The following is a 15,905-nucleotide window of genomic DNA, read 5'->3' as shown; positions in this document are numbered from 1 at the left end:
TAAAAACAAAAGATAGACCATTCGCAGAGGGAAGCAGAGGTTGTCATGCGTTTTATGGTTGGATGCACAAAATCTTAATGCAAAAGAACGTCACTTTATATTGCCACTTGTGATAGGGACCTTTATTATGCAGTTCGTCACTTTTATTTCTTCCATATCACAAGCTCGTATAAAGCTTATTTTCTTCACACTAATAGATCACACATATTTAGAGAGTAATTTTTATTGCTTGCACCGATGACAACTTACTTGAAGGATCTTTCTCAATCCATAGGTAGGTATGGTGGACTCTCATGGCAAAACTGGGTTTAGGGATGTTTGGAAGCACAAGTAGTATCTCTACTTGGTGCAAAGAATTTGGCTAGCATGAGGGGGAAAGGCAAGCTCAACATGTTGGATGATCCATGACAATATAATTTATTCGGATACAAGAAAACATATCCCATTACGTTGTCTTCTTTGTCCAACATCAACTTTTTAGCATGTCATATTTTAATGAATGCTCACAATCATAATTGATGTCCAAGATAGTATATTTATATGTGAAAACCTCTCTGTCTTTATTACTTCCTATTAATTGCAACGATGACCAAAACTATGTTTGTCAACTCTCAACAACTTTTATTCATCATACCATTTATATGTGGAGTCATTACTCTCCATAAGATCAATATGATCTTTTTATTTCCTTTTATTCTTTTCTTTTTATTCCCTCAAGATCATAGCAAGAAAGCAAAGCCCTCAACTCAAAACCACTCTTTATTATATATAGCTCAAGGACTCGATTACATAGATAGGGATGAAAACAAAACTCGAAGCTAGATCATACTAAAACTTTATTCTACTAGATCAAGATATAACCAAAAGGATTGAACTAGGAAAAATGATAAAGATAGAAGTGCGATGGTGATACGATACCGGGGCACCTCCCCCAAGCTTGACAGTTGCCAAGGGGAGTGCCCATACCCATGTATTTATGTCTCTTTCTCCGGAGGTGGTGATGATGGAGTTGTTGATGATCTAGGCTTGCCGTCCGTCTTCCAAGGCATAGGCTCACCATCATAGAAGGATGAACGAGTCTCTGGGATCCTCAAATCTGCAGCCAAACTCATCCTCTTGAATCTCATACTCACAATTTTGTTTTTGTAGGTCATAGATCTAGAATTGGAGGTGCTCGATTTTCTTGTAAAGTTTGAAGATGGTCTCCCCAATGTTCTTGGCATCCAGCTTGTGGTTGTTCGTGAACTCCGCGATCATCATGTGGTTGGCATTGAGCCCACGTTCCACCATCCCTTGTCATTTGAAAACTTGTTGCTCCATTGCTTCAAGTCTTGTCTCCACGCTTCCGGCCCTCCTCGGTCCCTCAACATCGTGGATGCGCAGCACCCCCTCACGCATCTCAATGGTTTGCGGGTGTTGCAGCACCTCCGCGAGGTAAGGGTTGATGACCTTCTTGAAAAACTTGTCCTTGGGGGCACTTGGAGACGTCATGGTGATCTAGATCTGTCAGAAGAACGGCTCGAAACAAAAGCAGAGGATTTTGCCGTGGTACGGTGGTCAAAACCTTCGGGAGATTATATAATGAATTTTTACCGACCAAAAGAAGTATCGTGCAAGAAAACAGAGTCCGGATGGCACACGAGGTGGCCATGAGGCAGGGGGCGCACCCAGGGGGTAGGGTGCGCTCTCCACCCTCGTGGATGCCCCGTGTCTCTTTCGGACTACTTTTAGTTTTCCTAATTTTTTAAATATTCCAAAATGGAGAAAAATTGCTATTTGAACAGTTTTGGAGTCGGTTTACTTACCGTACCTCATACCTATACCTTTTCGGAGTCTGAAACATTCTGGAAAGTGTCTCTTATGTACTCCTCCGGGGTTACGGTGTCAGTAACATTGGTTTCAACATTTATGGGATTACCTGAGATATAATGTTTGATTCTTTGACCGTTCACCACCTTCGGATTTGTGCCTTCGGCGTCGTTGATTTTGATGCACCGGAACGATGGACCTCCTCGATAATGTAAGGACCTTCCCATTTAGAGAGAAGTTTTCCTGCAAAAAATCTTAAACGAGAGTTGTATAGCAAAACATAATCACCTACATTAAACTCACGCTTTTGTATCCTCTTGTCATGCCATCATTTAACTTTTTCTTTAAACAATTTGGCATTCTCATAGGCCTAGGTTCTCCATTCATCAAGTGAGCTAATGTCAAATAGCCTCTTCTCACCAGCAAGTTTGAAATCATAATTGAGCTCTTTAATAGCCCAATATGCCTTATGTTCTAGTTCGAGAGGTAAGTGACATGCTTTTCCATAAACCATTTTATATGGAGACATACCCATAGGATTTTTATATGCAGTTCTATAGGCCCATAATGCATCATGAAGTTTCTTGGACCAATTCTTTCTAGATCTATTAACAGTCTTTTGCAAAATCAATTTAATCTCTCTATTACTCAATTCTACTTGACCACTAGACTGTGAATGGTATGGAGATGAAATTCTATGATTAATATCATACTTAGCAAGAATTCTACGAAAAGCACCATGTATAAAATGTGAACCACCATCAGTCATTAAATATCTAGGGACTCCAAACCTCGGAAAAATATTTAAGCATCTTAATAGAGGTGTTATGATCAGCACTACTAGTTGGAATAGCTTCTACCCACTTAGTAACGTAATCAACATCAACTAAAATATGTGTATACTCATTAGAGGATGGAAAAGGTCCCATATAATCAAAGTCCCAAACATCAAATGGTTCAATAACAAGTGAATGATTCATAGGCATTTCTTGACGTTTACTAATATTACCAATTCTTTGACATTCATCACAAGACAAGACAAACTTACGGGCATCTTTGAAAAGAGTAGGCCAATAAAAACCGGATTGCAATACCTTATGTGGAGTTCTATCTCCAGCATGGTGTCCTCCGTAAGCCTTGCAGTGACATTGCGTAGGATCTATTCCTGTTCATGCTCAAGTACACAATGTCTAATAACACCATCTACTCCTTCTTTATAAAGGTGTGGGTCATCCCAAAAGTAATGTCTTAAATCGGAGAAAACCTTTTTCTTTTGCTGGTATGTGAAACTGATAACCCACAGTAGTATCACGCACAGAAGTAGTTTCATCATGCATAGCAGAAGTGGCATCATCAATAACATGCGACATATCAGAATTAATAGCAGTAGCAGGTTTAGGTGTCGCAAGCCTACTAATAACGGAAGGAGAATCTAGTGCAGAGCTAGATGGCAATTCCTTACCTCCCCTCGTAGTTGAGGGCAAAATCTTGGTTTTAGCATCTTTCAAGTTCTTCATAGTGATCAACAGATATAAATCACAAGTGACTCAGAGAATAGAGCTATGCTCCCCGGCAACGGCGCCAGATATTAGTCTTGATAACCCACAAGTATAGGGGATCGCAACAGCTTTCAAGGGTAGAGTATTCAACCCAAATTTATTGATTCGACACAAGGGGAGCCAAAGAATATTCTTGAGTATTAGCAGTTGAGTTGTCAATTCAACCACACCTGGATAACTTAGTATCTGCAGCAAAGTGTTTAGTAGCAAAAGTGGTATGATAATAATGGTAACGGTAGCAAAAGTAAAGATAAATGTTTTTGGGTTTTTGTAGTAGTTGTAACAGTAGCAACGGAAAAGTAAATAAGCGAAGAACAATATATGAAAAGCTCGTAGGCAATGGATCAGTGATGGATAATTATGCCGGATGTGATTCCTCATGCAATAGTTATAACATAGGGTGATATAGAACTAGCTCCAATTCATCAATGTAATGTAGGCATGTATTCCGTAAATAGTCATACGTGCTTATGGAAAAGAACTTGTATGACATCTTTTGTCCTACCCTCCCGTGGAAGCGGGGTACTAGCGGAAACTAAGGGATATTAAGGCCTCCTTTTAATAGAGAACCGGAACAAAGCATTAGCACATAGTGAATACATGAACTCCTCAAACTACGGTCATCACCGAGAAGTATCCCGATTATTGTCACTTCGGGGTTGTCGGATCATAACACATAATAGGTGACTATAGACTTGCAAGATAGGATCAAGAACACACATATATTCATGAAAACATAATAGGTTCAGATCTGAAACCATGGCACTCGGGCCCTAGTGACAAGCATTAAGCATAGCAAAGTCATAGCAACATCAATCTCAGAACATAGTGGATACTAGGGATCAAACCCTAACAAAACTAATTTGATTACATGGTAAATCTCATCCAACCCATCACCGTCCAGCAAGCCTACGGTGGAATTACTCACGCACAGCGGTGAGCATCATGAAATTGGTGATGGATGATGGTTGATGATGACGACGGCGACGAATCCCCCTCTTCGGAGCCCCAAACGGACTCCAGATCAGCCCTCCCGAGAGAGATTAGGGCTTGGCGGCGGGTCCGTGTCGTAAAACGCGATGAAACTTTCTCTCTGATTTTTTTTTCTCCCCGAACGTGAATATATGGAGTTGGAGTTGACGTCGGTGGAGGTCCAGGGGGCCCACGAGATAGGAGGCCGTGCCCTAGGGGGGGGGCCTGTCTCGTGGACAGGCTGTGGGCCCCCTAGCATTAATTCTTTCACCAAAATTATTAAATCCAAAAAGTGCCTCCGTGGATTTCCAGGACATTGCGAGAACTTTTCTTTTCTGCACATAAAACAACATCATGGTAGTTCTGCTGAAAACAACGTCCGTCCGGGTTAGTTTCATTCAAATCATGCAAGTTAGAGTCCAAAACAAGGGCAAAAGTGTTTGGAAAAGTAGATACATTGGAGACGTATCAACTCCCCCAAGCTTAAACCTTTGCTTGTCCTCAAGCAATTCAGTTGATAAACCGAAAGTGATAAAGAAAAACTTTTACAAACTCTGTTTGCTCTTATTGTTGTAACACGAAAAGTTAGCATTCAAGTTTCAGCAAATATTATGAACTAACCATACTCACAATAACACACAAGTCTCAAAATTACTCATATCAATAACATAATCAGCTAGCGAGCCATAATTATAAAACTCGGATGATAACACTTTCTCAAAATAATCATAACATGATATAACGAAATGGTATCTCGCTAGCCCTTTCTGAGACCGCAAAACATAAATGCAGAGCACCTTTAAAGATCAAGGACTGACTAAACATTGTAATTCATGATAAAAGAGATCCAGTCAAGTCATACCCAATATAAACCAATAATAATGAATGCAAATGACAGCGTGCTCTCAAGCGGGTGCTTTTAATAAGAAGGATGATGACTCAACATAAAAGTAAATAGATAGGCCCTTCGCAGAGGGAAGCAGGGATTTGTAGAGGTGCCAGAGCTCGATTTTAAAATAGAGATTGAATAACATTTTGAGCGGCATAGTTTCGCTGTCAACGCAACAACTATGAGATGGCTGTATCTTCCATACTACATGCATTATAGGCAGTTCCCAAACAGAATGGTAAAGGTTTATACTCCCCCAACCACCAACAAGCATGAATCCATGGCTTGCTAGAAACAACTAGTGCCTCCAACATACAACAACCCTGGGGGAGTTTTGTTTAATTATTTTGATTTTCTTTGATCTTTTTGGATCATGGGACTGGGCATCCCGGTTACCGGCCCTTTCTCATGAATGAGGAGCGGAGTCCACTCCTCTTGAGAATAACCCACCTGGCATGGAAGATATAGGCAGCCCTAGTTGAAACATGAGCTGCTCAAGTATACAAAAGAGAATTTCATTTGAAGGTTTGGAGCTTGGCACATACAAATTTACTTGGAACGGCAGGTAAATACCGCATATAGGTAGGTATGATGGACTCATATGGAACAATTTTGGGGTTTAAGGAGTTTGGATGCACAAGCAGTATTCCCACTTAGTACAGGTGAAGGCTAGCAAAAGACTGGGAAGCGACCAACTGAGAGAGTGACAACAGTCATAAACATGCATTAAAATTAATTTACACCGAATACAAACATGAGTAGGATATAATCCACCATGAACATAAATATCATGAAGGCTATGTTGATTTGATTCAACTACATGTGTGAACATGTGACAAGTCGAGTCAGGCAATTCATTCAAAGGAGGATACCATCCCATCATACCACATCGTAATCATTCTAATAGCATGTTGGCACGCAAGGTAAACCATTATAACTCATAGCAAATCAAGCATGACACAAGCAACTATAATCTCTAAATGTCATTGGAAATATGTTTACTTCACAATAGCTGACTCAGGAACGATGAATCGTCATATTTACAAAAACAAGAGAGGTCGAGTTCATACCAGCTTTTCTCATCCCAATAAGTCCATCATATATCGTCATTATTGCCTTTCACTTGCACGACCGAACAATGTGTATAATAATAAGAGTGCACGTGCATTGGACTAAGCTGGAATCTGCAAGCATTCAACTCAAGAGAGAAGACAAGTAATATGGGCTCTAATTTAAATAAAAAATCATGCATATAAGAGCCTCTAAGCATTTTCAATATAGTCTTCTCGACCCCCAAAGGAAAGAAAAAAAAGAAAAAGAAAACTATTTACACGGGAAAGCTCCCAACAAGTAAGAAGAAGAACTAGAAATCTTTTTGGGTTTTCATTTTAATACAAGCATAGAATTTAAACTAACTAATTTTTTGGTTTTTCTTAAGTTTATCAAACACACCAGAAGAAAGCTAGAAAAAGAAATTTAAAGTAGCATGGGTAATACAATGAAAGAGTATGAGCACCGATGACTAGTGTGTGAACATGAATGTAAAGTCGGTGAGAAATACGTACTCCCCCAAGCTTAGGCTTTTGGCCTAAGCTGGTCTAATACCAAGGACCGCCGCTACTCTCCCCGGTGTAATGGAAGGTGAAATCAGCATACCATTGGCTGGTCATCTCCGGATCCCACTGGACAGATAATGCACGATAAGGGTCCAGTTCAGGTTCCGGCTCAGGTTCAGGTTCTGGAGTAAAAGCTTGGGCTAGATGGTTGTTCACCGCTTTCGACGTGACAAGATGATTTTCTGCAAGCAAATCAAACAACAGAGGCGCAGGCAAAATAATAATCTCAATGTGTTTCTTATTAAATCTATGTTTATACAAGAGCATCTTTTCTTCGTTGTCAACAATAAACTTGTGTGCTACCATGCTCTTGTAATCTAAAATATGAGGATGCAATTTTATCTCATCCTCCTCATGGTGCCTAATGGGTATCTGAAAATGTTCAGCAAGACGTGCAGCATAGATACCTCCAAATATGGGGCCTTTTGTACGATTCAGGGCTAGCCGTTTAGCAACGACGACACCCATACTAAAAGTGTTGTCTCCCAGCAAAGCATGTTGAAGAATAATAATATCTGGAACGCTCAAATTTCCACTATTTCCATGACCAATCAAGCATCTACTAGCAAATATGGCAAAGTAGCGTAAAACAGGAAAGTGTATGCTAGAGACTTTTGCCTCAGAGCCCTTCTTTGGCTCTTCCACAACAATAGTTTTAACGAAGCCACCCACATCTTCACGATGGGGTTCCTCTAATTCTCCCTCATAAGGTATCCTACATACCGCACAAAAATGACGTAAAGACATTTCTTTGAATTCATCATATAAATGAAATGATACTGCAGGCGGTGACTTCTTAGGATAAAAATAAAAGTTTTGCACGAAAGTATTGGTAAGTAAGAGATACTGATCGGTTCAGTCGTTGATGAAACCGGTGAGGCCTGCAGTCTCGATCAAAGCATAAAAGTCTTCATGAATTCCGGCTTCTTTCAAGAAATCCTCACATGGCCATTCACACGACCGTACTTCCGCTAAGCGAGGAAGATTATACTTGGCCTTTTCCTTCTCTTGGCTTGTTTTCCTCAGAGCTTTTGCTAGAAGAGCCTTTAAAGAGCCTCCTTAACATTTTCTGATTTTTTTGAAATTTTAGTAACTTCAAAATAAAAGTGAATGAAACTAAATAAGATTGATAGCAACTACTCCTACAAGTGCCTAGAGCCTATATCATGCATTGGAATTGCTTGGGACCTCAAAATTTTAACATGCAAGCTCAAGAACATGGTCACCTATGCAACAAAAAATTGCAATGAATAAAGCACTAGAACAAAAACTATTTGGACCAATGGAGGAGTCACATACCAAGCAACAATCTCCCAAAGCAGTTTTATGAATGGAGCTAAGAGATCGGAAATTGCAGCAAAACGAGCTAGAACTCGTGCTTGAGCTGGATGGGGTTTTTTTGGGTAGAAGATGAAGTGTGTGGGTGCTGGCATAAGTGGAGGGGAGCCACCAGAGGCCCACGAGATAGGGGGGCGCGCCCTACTGGGGGGCCCTCCTCTCTCGTGGCCTGGTGTTTGCCCCTCCTGCAGTGTTTTCAGTGCCTAAAATCCTCAAATATTCCAGAAAAAATCATACTAAATTTGCAGGGCATTTGGAGCACTTTTATTTTCGGACTATTTTTTAATGCATGGATAATTTAGAAAACAGACAGATAATACTATTTTTGCTTTATTTATTCTAAATAACAGAAAGTAAAAGAGGGTACACAAGGTTGTGCCTTCTAGTTTCATCCATCTCGTGATCATCAAAATGAATCCATTAACAAGGTTGATCAAGTCTTGTTAACAAACTCATTCTGAATAACACGGAACTAGAGAAATTTCGAATAACACTAAGTTACCTCAACGGGGATATGAAAATCCCCAACAATAAGAATATCATACTTTTTCTTGACAGTAGGGAGAGGAAATTCAAAATATCCAAAAATGATAGTTGGAACTTTTTCAATAGAATTGATGCTATGGACTTGAGATTGTTTCCTCGGAAAGTGTACCGTATGCTCATTACTATTAACATGAAAAGTGACATTGCCTTTGTTGCAATCAATAACAGCCCCTGTAGTATTAAGAAAAGGTCTACCAAGGATAATAGACATACTATCGTCCACGGGAATATCAAGAATAACAAAGTCCATTAAGATGGTGACATTTGCAACCACAACAGGCACATCCTCACAAATACCGACAGGTATAGCGGTTGATTTATCAGCCATTTGCAAAGATATTTCAGTAGGTGTCAACTTATTCAATTCAAGTCTACGATATAAAAAGAGAGGCATAATGAAAGTGCTAGTTATCGACTAGAGGGGGGATGAATAGGTGATTTTTATCAAAGTCTTCAAAACGTGGAAGTTTCGAAGACAAACAATAGAAATGACCTAATTGATATGCAGCGGAAGATAAACTACAACAAGCAAGCCATAGTCAAGTATGCAATAATGTGAGAGTACAAAGACTAATAGCAGCTTGGTAGTAAGGATCAGGATGGAAGATAGTATGAACCCCATCAACGATAGCAGTCAAGCAATGAAGTCAATCAGGTATGACAAACATGCAATGACTTCACGAAGACAAACTTAAGGTAAGGGGGGTTAGAGGATAGAACCAGTCACTTGTTGAAGACACAAGATTTGTTGGACCAGTTCTAGTTGCTGTGACAACTGTACATCTGGTTAGGGAGGCTGAGATTCAACTCAGAAGACCGCATCTTCACCTTATTCCCCTTGAGCTAAGGACACACAGTCCTCACCCAATCACTCCGGTAAGTCTTCAAGGTAGACTTCCGAACCTTCACAGACTTTGTTCACCGGCGATCCACAATGACTCTTGGATGCTCAGAACTCGACGCCTATCCGGCTGGAGGATACACAATCCTCAAGTGTAATAAGTTTTCAAGTCACACAGACAGAAAGACTTCAATGATGCCTAACACTCTTTGGCTCTGGGTGTTTGGGCTTTGTCCTCGCAAGGATTTCTCTCTCTCAAAGGCTTCGAGGTGGGTTGCTCTCAAACAACAAAAGACGTAAACTAACTCTGTGCAGACACCAATTTATGGTGTAGGGGGTGGGCTATTTATAGCCACAAGGCAACCCGACCAGATATGTTCGAAATGACCCTGGGTCACTAAGGAACTGACACATGTTCCAACGGTCAGATTTCAAAAACACACAGCAACTTTACTTGGGCTACAAGCAAAGCTGACTCATCCAGCTCTGGATAAGATTTGCTCTCATTATCTTTGCTCGAAGACATAGGATTTGGGTTGAGCATCACTTCAGTCATTCTGACTTTGTTCACTTGGACCCCACTTAACAGTACGGTGGTTCCTATGACTCAACAAAGAAGAAAAGGAAACAACGAAACAACACAGTCTTCGTGCTCCATAGTCTTCACTCATTGTCTTCTCATGTCATAGTCTTCAATGTGAATATCTTCACATACCACCATTGTCGTCAATGTCTTCATACATTTTTAGGGGTCATCTCCGATAGGTAAACCGAATCAATGAGGGACACTACCTGCGTTATCCTGCAATTCTCATAAACGCATTAGTCCCTCAACCAACTTTGTCATCAATACTCCAAAACCAACTAGGGGTGGCACTAGATGCACTTACAATCTCCCCCTTTTTGGTGATTGATGACAAACTGGTTGAAGTTTTCAACGAGAATGAAGTATGTGAAATTGTAAAGGATAGGGTATTGTCTTCATAAGTGGCAAGGGCTCCCCCTGAAGATGTGCATATAAGTAATTTGCTTTTGGAATGCAAATGCACATGGCAGGTTGTACTTGTGGAGATCCTCTTCAACTTATGAAGATAATTCATCATGCATGAAATGATATAACTAAGAGAATGACATGCATAATGGAAAATGGACGTCTGCAGAATGATCTAAGTGCGGAATGATCTAAGTGCGGAAGTTATCATCGCACATGAAAGAGCAAATAAGTAGCAGACGACCATCGAGTTTAAGTGTTACAACTCAATGAACGAAATGTATCAAAAGCAAGAGTTGTAACCACTAGGCAAAATATAAAGCAGCCGCCCATATGAACCCGCTTGAAGACTATCAAACTCAGATGCTTCTCCCCCTTTTGTCAGTAATGACCAAAAAGGTTTGAAGACATAGAGCATCTACTCATCGTCATGAGGAGTAGGTGAAGCAGCAGGGTTGTCGTTGTTGGTTGGCGGTGCAGACGAACTTGGTGCAGTGTCGATGCGTGCAGAAGTAGGGTGTGGTGAAGTAGCATCGTCTTCATCATCGATCACGTTGGCATTCACAGTTGACGTGGAGGAAGAATAGTCAGAGTCTTCAAGGGATGAAGTTCGACGTAGGACAATGTTCCGTGGAGGAGTGGAGTCAAACCTGAATCTTTCAGTGAAGCCATCGTCTTGAAGATCTGCTTCAGCACTGAGCAATATCAAACTCTTCCATGATTGCCGACAGGTTTCATGAGTGACAAATGCATTCTTGGTGGCAAGATTTCGAATGCGATTTACGTCCACCAAGAGGCTTTGCATCTGTCGCTTGAGCCAAAAGTGATGCTTGTCTTGTTTCTGATGCAGTGCCACAAGAAGTTCTCGGTCATTTAGGACCCGAGAGCGCTTCTTTGGCCTTTGAGCAATTGTGCTCTCAGTAGCTTCAGTTGGTGCATGATGAGGCAGACGAGTGTTTCCAGCCATCGGATAGACACGAGTTACAGCTTGGACTCCTTCCATAGGCTGAGTGAAGCTTTGGTGGTCAGCATTTTGAAGACAAAGATGCTTCTTGGAAGGCTCAGGGTATATGGCTTCAACTGACATATCAACCTCTAGTAGAAATATCACATGATTGCGAGCAGAGGGCTGATAGTTGATAGCAGAGTGTAGCTTGATGAGGCGCATGACCCATGGAGCATAGAATTTCAGACCAAAAAGGTCAGATCTAGATGCAGCCAGTTGCCGGAGGAAGAAATCTTGTGCATTGAAGCTGATGCCATTGAGGATGTAAAAGACCAATGTCTTCATGGCTCCTTCAAGTTTTGCAGCTGATGAATGCCCTTTGATAGGCCATAGAGTCCGCCTTATGATGTGATATATTGTGCGCGGCAGATACTCAAGGTCATCAACAAAGAACTCCTTTGGGTATTCAGCGTCATGTGGCAATGGCTTCATCATGCTCAACATCTGGCTCATGTTGGGTTCTGGCTTATGGAAGATGCTCTCCAGTGCATTGCGGTGGTGTTGACAACCAGGTTCGTATAGCTCTCCGGGAGTGGATAACCCTGTAAGCTCAATGATGTCAAGAGCTTTGGCTTCATGATGAACATTTCCTATCATCCACTCGAGAACCCATGTTTTTGTATCCCTGTTGTAGCCGCGAATGTGTAGGGTAGCATAGAATTGAAGTAGAAGTTCCTCATTCCAATGTTCTTTATCTGTCACAAAGCTGAGAAGACCTGCATCACGAAAGAAGTCAAGTGCTTCTTATAAGCATGGCAGTCCTGCAATGGCTTCAGTGTCGAGGCGCATATGAGGGAAAATGCGCCCTTGATCATACAGAACGCAGGAGTAATAGCTTCGCTGCTGATGACTCCAAAAACGATCAAATGATATTCTTGGCCTTGAGTAGGGGTTCTTTGCGCTGTCAAAGAAGGTGTTGTGGCTTTTGAAGCCATTTGCATTGAAGGACCCTGTAGATGTGGCAGTACCTGAAAACCTTGGCAGTCTTGGCTTTGGTTTCTAGACCTGAGGCCTATGCTCAATGTGATAATCAAACTGAGGACCAGAGACATGAGGCGGAGGAACCAGAACGGGCCATCTGCTAGTGATTAGCTGGCCATGGCTGTATGCTTGCTCAATTGTATGGGACCTTGGTGGCGGAGCAGGAGCAGTGGCAACAACAGTGGCTTCAGGCTGCACAACAGAAGCTTCAGGAGCAGTTGGAGCATTGGCTTCTGGCATATTGGTTGGTACAGGCTCCACACTAGCTTCAGTCATGACAACGTCATGGGCTTCATTTGTGTTGGTGGGGGCAGCCTCAAGATTTTCAACCTCCACTTGATGAGCTGGAGGGTCTGGCACTGGCACGTTCACTTCAGGAATAACTTCTTTAGTAATGGGGGGAGTAGGGACATGTCCTTCTTCTTGTTCGTCATCGGCTGATGCAGCCCGATTGTCTTCAGCAGCTTTGGCTTCAGACACGGAGATATTCACAGTTGGACTGGCATCTGAAACACTTGACGTGCAACAGATTGGTGGTGCTCTTCTCCTTCTGGAACACTCGGAAGAGGAGCTTGAGGCCTTGGTCCTTTGTGAAGCCTTTTTAGTACAGACGATGCCTTTGGAGATGGAGTTGGCTGGGCCTCATCCTCTTCAATTTGCACAGGTGATGTGACTTGTTGTTGTTGGGGAGTACTGGGGGAGTCTTGTTGTTATGGGCGATCAGCCCATGATGCATCCTGAGCAATTGGCGTCAGAGGACGACCAATGCTGATGATTTCGCTGTTCGTGAGAACACGTGATGATACCAAGTTGTGCTTGATCTGAGGAAGAACGTCATCATCTTCAACATTGTCATGGTGACCAATGTCTTCAGCAGCGATGGGATCAACTGCTAGAATGTCTTCAGCTTCATAAGCCTCTGTGGAAGCAGGCTCATGAACAATCATCCGTCGTTCTTGGTGTTCAGATGCAGGGCGAACCACTGAGATAGGTTCAACAACTAAGGGCTCTGTGGGAGCAGCCCGATTCTTCTTGATCTTGCGCTTCTTTTTGGAGGGAGCGGCATCAGAGGCTTATGAGGTTTTCCTTTTTCTGGCTTCAGCCTCTGCAGCCCTCGTCTTCTTCTGTTCTGAAGCGATTGACATGGCCTTTGGCCTCAAGCCAGTCATGCTTCTTCGGAAGACTATGCGAGGTTCATCCTGCCTCGAAGGTGAAGGTTGGACAGTTGATAGCTTCTTCTTCTTTGTAGCCATCCTGGGGTCGATGCCAGGACGACCAAGAGCCTTGCGCTTCTCAGCCTCATTGTAGGCTAGCACACACTTGTCAGCCAGATTCTTCATGCGCTCTCGAGAGCCTCGAGCTTCTTCACGCTTCTTGTGAAAGGCTTCTTTGAGCTCGTGCAGCATGATCTTGAAGTTTTTGACATCTTGCACACTGAGTGTGGCCACATGCTTCTTGAACTGAGCCTTTTCATAGTCAATCTTGTGCTTCAGTTCGACGATGCGCTGAGCAATAGCTAGCTCAGAAGCAATAGCGCCATTGAAGGAGATGCTGAGGCCAATGGGAAGTTGCAAATCATCAAAGCTGAGATTTGGTGTGTCAAACCATTCATCAATGAAGTTATGGATGATTGTCACGTCAAAGAGAGGCAAATTATTGAAGATCTCTGCTTCTTCCTTGCTCTTGATCAGTTGCTCAAGAGCATCATCTGCAAGATCATCATCGCTGGACAAATCAATGTGCTCTTCACGCAGAATGGCAGCAGGAGTCAATGTCTGATCAGTATTCTTGACGATTTTCTTTTTCTTCTCCGTCTTCTTGGAGATGCGTGAAAGATCTTCAGACTGCACACTGTCTTCAGGAGGTGCAGTGGCCAGTGGCTTCGCATGTGAAGCTTTTGGAGGTGCAGCTGATTGTGAAGCCTTAGTTTTCTTTGGCTTCTGCGGCTTTGGAGGAGGAGATGGGGCTTCATCAGTATCAGCATCATTATCAGAATGATCTACTCTGGCACCTTGGACCAAGATGTATGTGATGAGGCCATCAAGGTTTGAAAAGGGGCCGATGACATTGGGTTCTGCATCACGTGAGCCGTCAGCACGGGGAGCAGAGGGACTAGGGTTGAAGTCTAATCCCAATGACTTCTTGTTTTCCTTGGCCGATGTCTTTGCGTGCTGGAAGTTGCGCTTGAAGACATTATCGTCACGACACCAGATCAGTGATGATGGGTCGGCAGTTTCAGGCTGAGGTCCAGGACCATACAAGGATAGAAATCCTCTGCAATAGCTTCAGCTCTGTTCTTGGGTGGAAGGCCTCGATAGAGAATATCACCCCAAGGACTTTTGATAGCATTCTTCTCAGCATATTCCTGGGTCACGAACTTGTACTTGAACCATTGTTCAGCCCAATATCGTCGAATCCATTGGATTCGGGTCTTGCGCTGATTATAATCCTCTTCAGGATCTGTCTTGTAAATTTCTACGAGGTCATCAGGCAAATCTTTTGATGTTCCCCCTCAACGTTGTCTGCCACCCTTCCTTACTGATTTCTCTGCAGCCATGAACTTCAAACTGAATGGCTTCAATATGTTCAAAGGCTTCAAGGGCTTTCGCTTGCTGGTCAAACAGGAACTAGCTTCAGGAGAGTTAATGTGTTGCTGTAGGAATTCTGCAAACGAATGCAGACTATGAGAACCAAGGGATTCTCCCACGGACGTGTACCACACGAAGAACTGCTAGATGGGATGAATAGGAGACGAGCAGTTCAACCCACCGTGCCCTAACTTGGCGATGGAGGACACCTATGGCGGTGGCGGAGAGGACGATGTCCGCGGCGGCGTGAGGACGGCGTCGGAGAAGTTGCGGCAGCTAAGCGCTTCATCGCCGGTGTCGTCGCGAGCTAGCGGTGGCACTAGGGTTTTGATGAGGTGGAGAGGTAGAAGAAAGGTTTTCTTGACCGTAGGGGACACGTATTTATAAGAAGGTGTGCGGCATAGCACAATTACGCAGGTGCTCCTGCCTGTTCACATCTGAGGGACATGTGGCAAGCATGCAACATACTCAGAGTTGTCCCACGTTCCCACGCCCACCAAGTTTGTCGGACGGTTGTTCCGGCTTCTCCGGATTTCAACAATAATGATGAATCATTTAAAAAGACTTGATGTTTGTCTCTGCGTCTTCTGCTGACAAGGATGCAGAGAAGACATTCGACAGTTTCAATAGAATGCATATGATTTGGACAGATAGATTTTGAGATAGTAAGCATAGAGAGATTAGGGTCCGATCACATTCACTTAGTTCAAAAGATTCAACAAGGAAGACATAGCTATAAGTGAATGTTGTAGAGGACAGAATACTAATA

This window comes from Triticum dicoccoides, chromosome 4B (genome assembly GCF_002162155.2).
Source record: "Triticum dicoccoides isolate Atlit2015 ecotype Zavitan chromosome 4B, WEW_v2.0, whole genome shotgun sequence".
In the NCBI taxonomy this organism is placed as follows: Eukaryota; Viridiplantae; Streptophyta; class Magnoliopsida; order Poales; family Poaceae; genus Triticum; species Triticum dicoccoides.
This window is presented reverse-complemented; position numbering follows the sequence as displayed.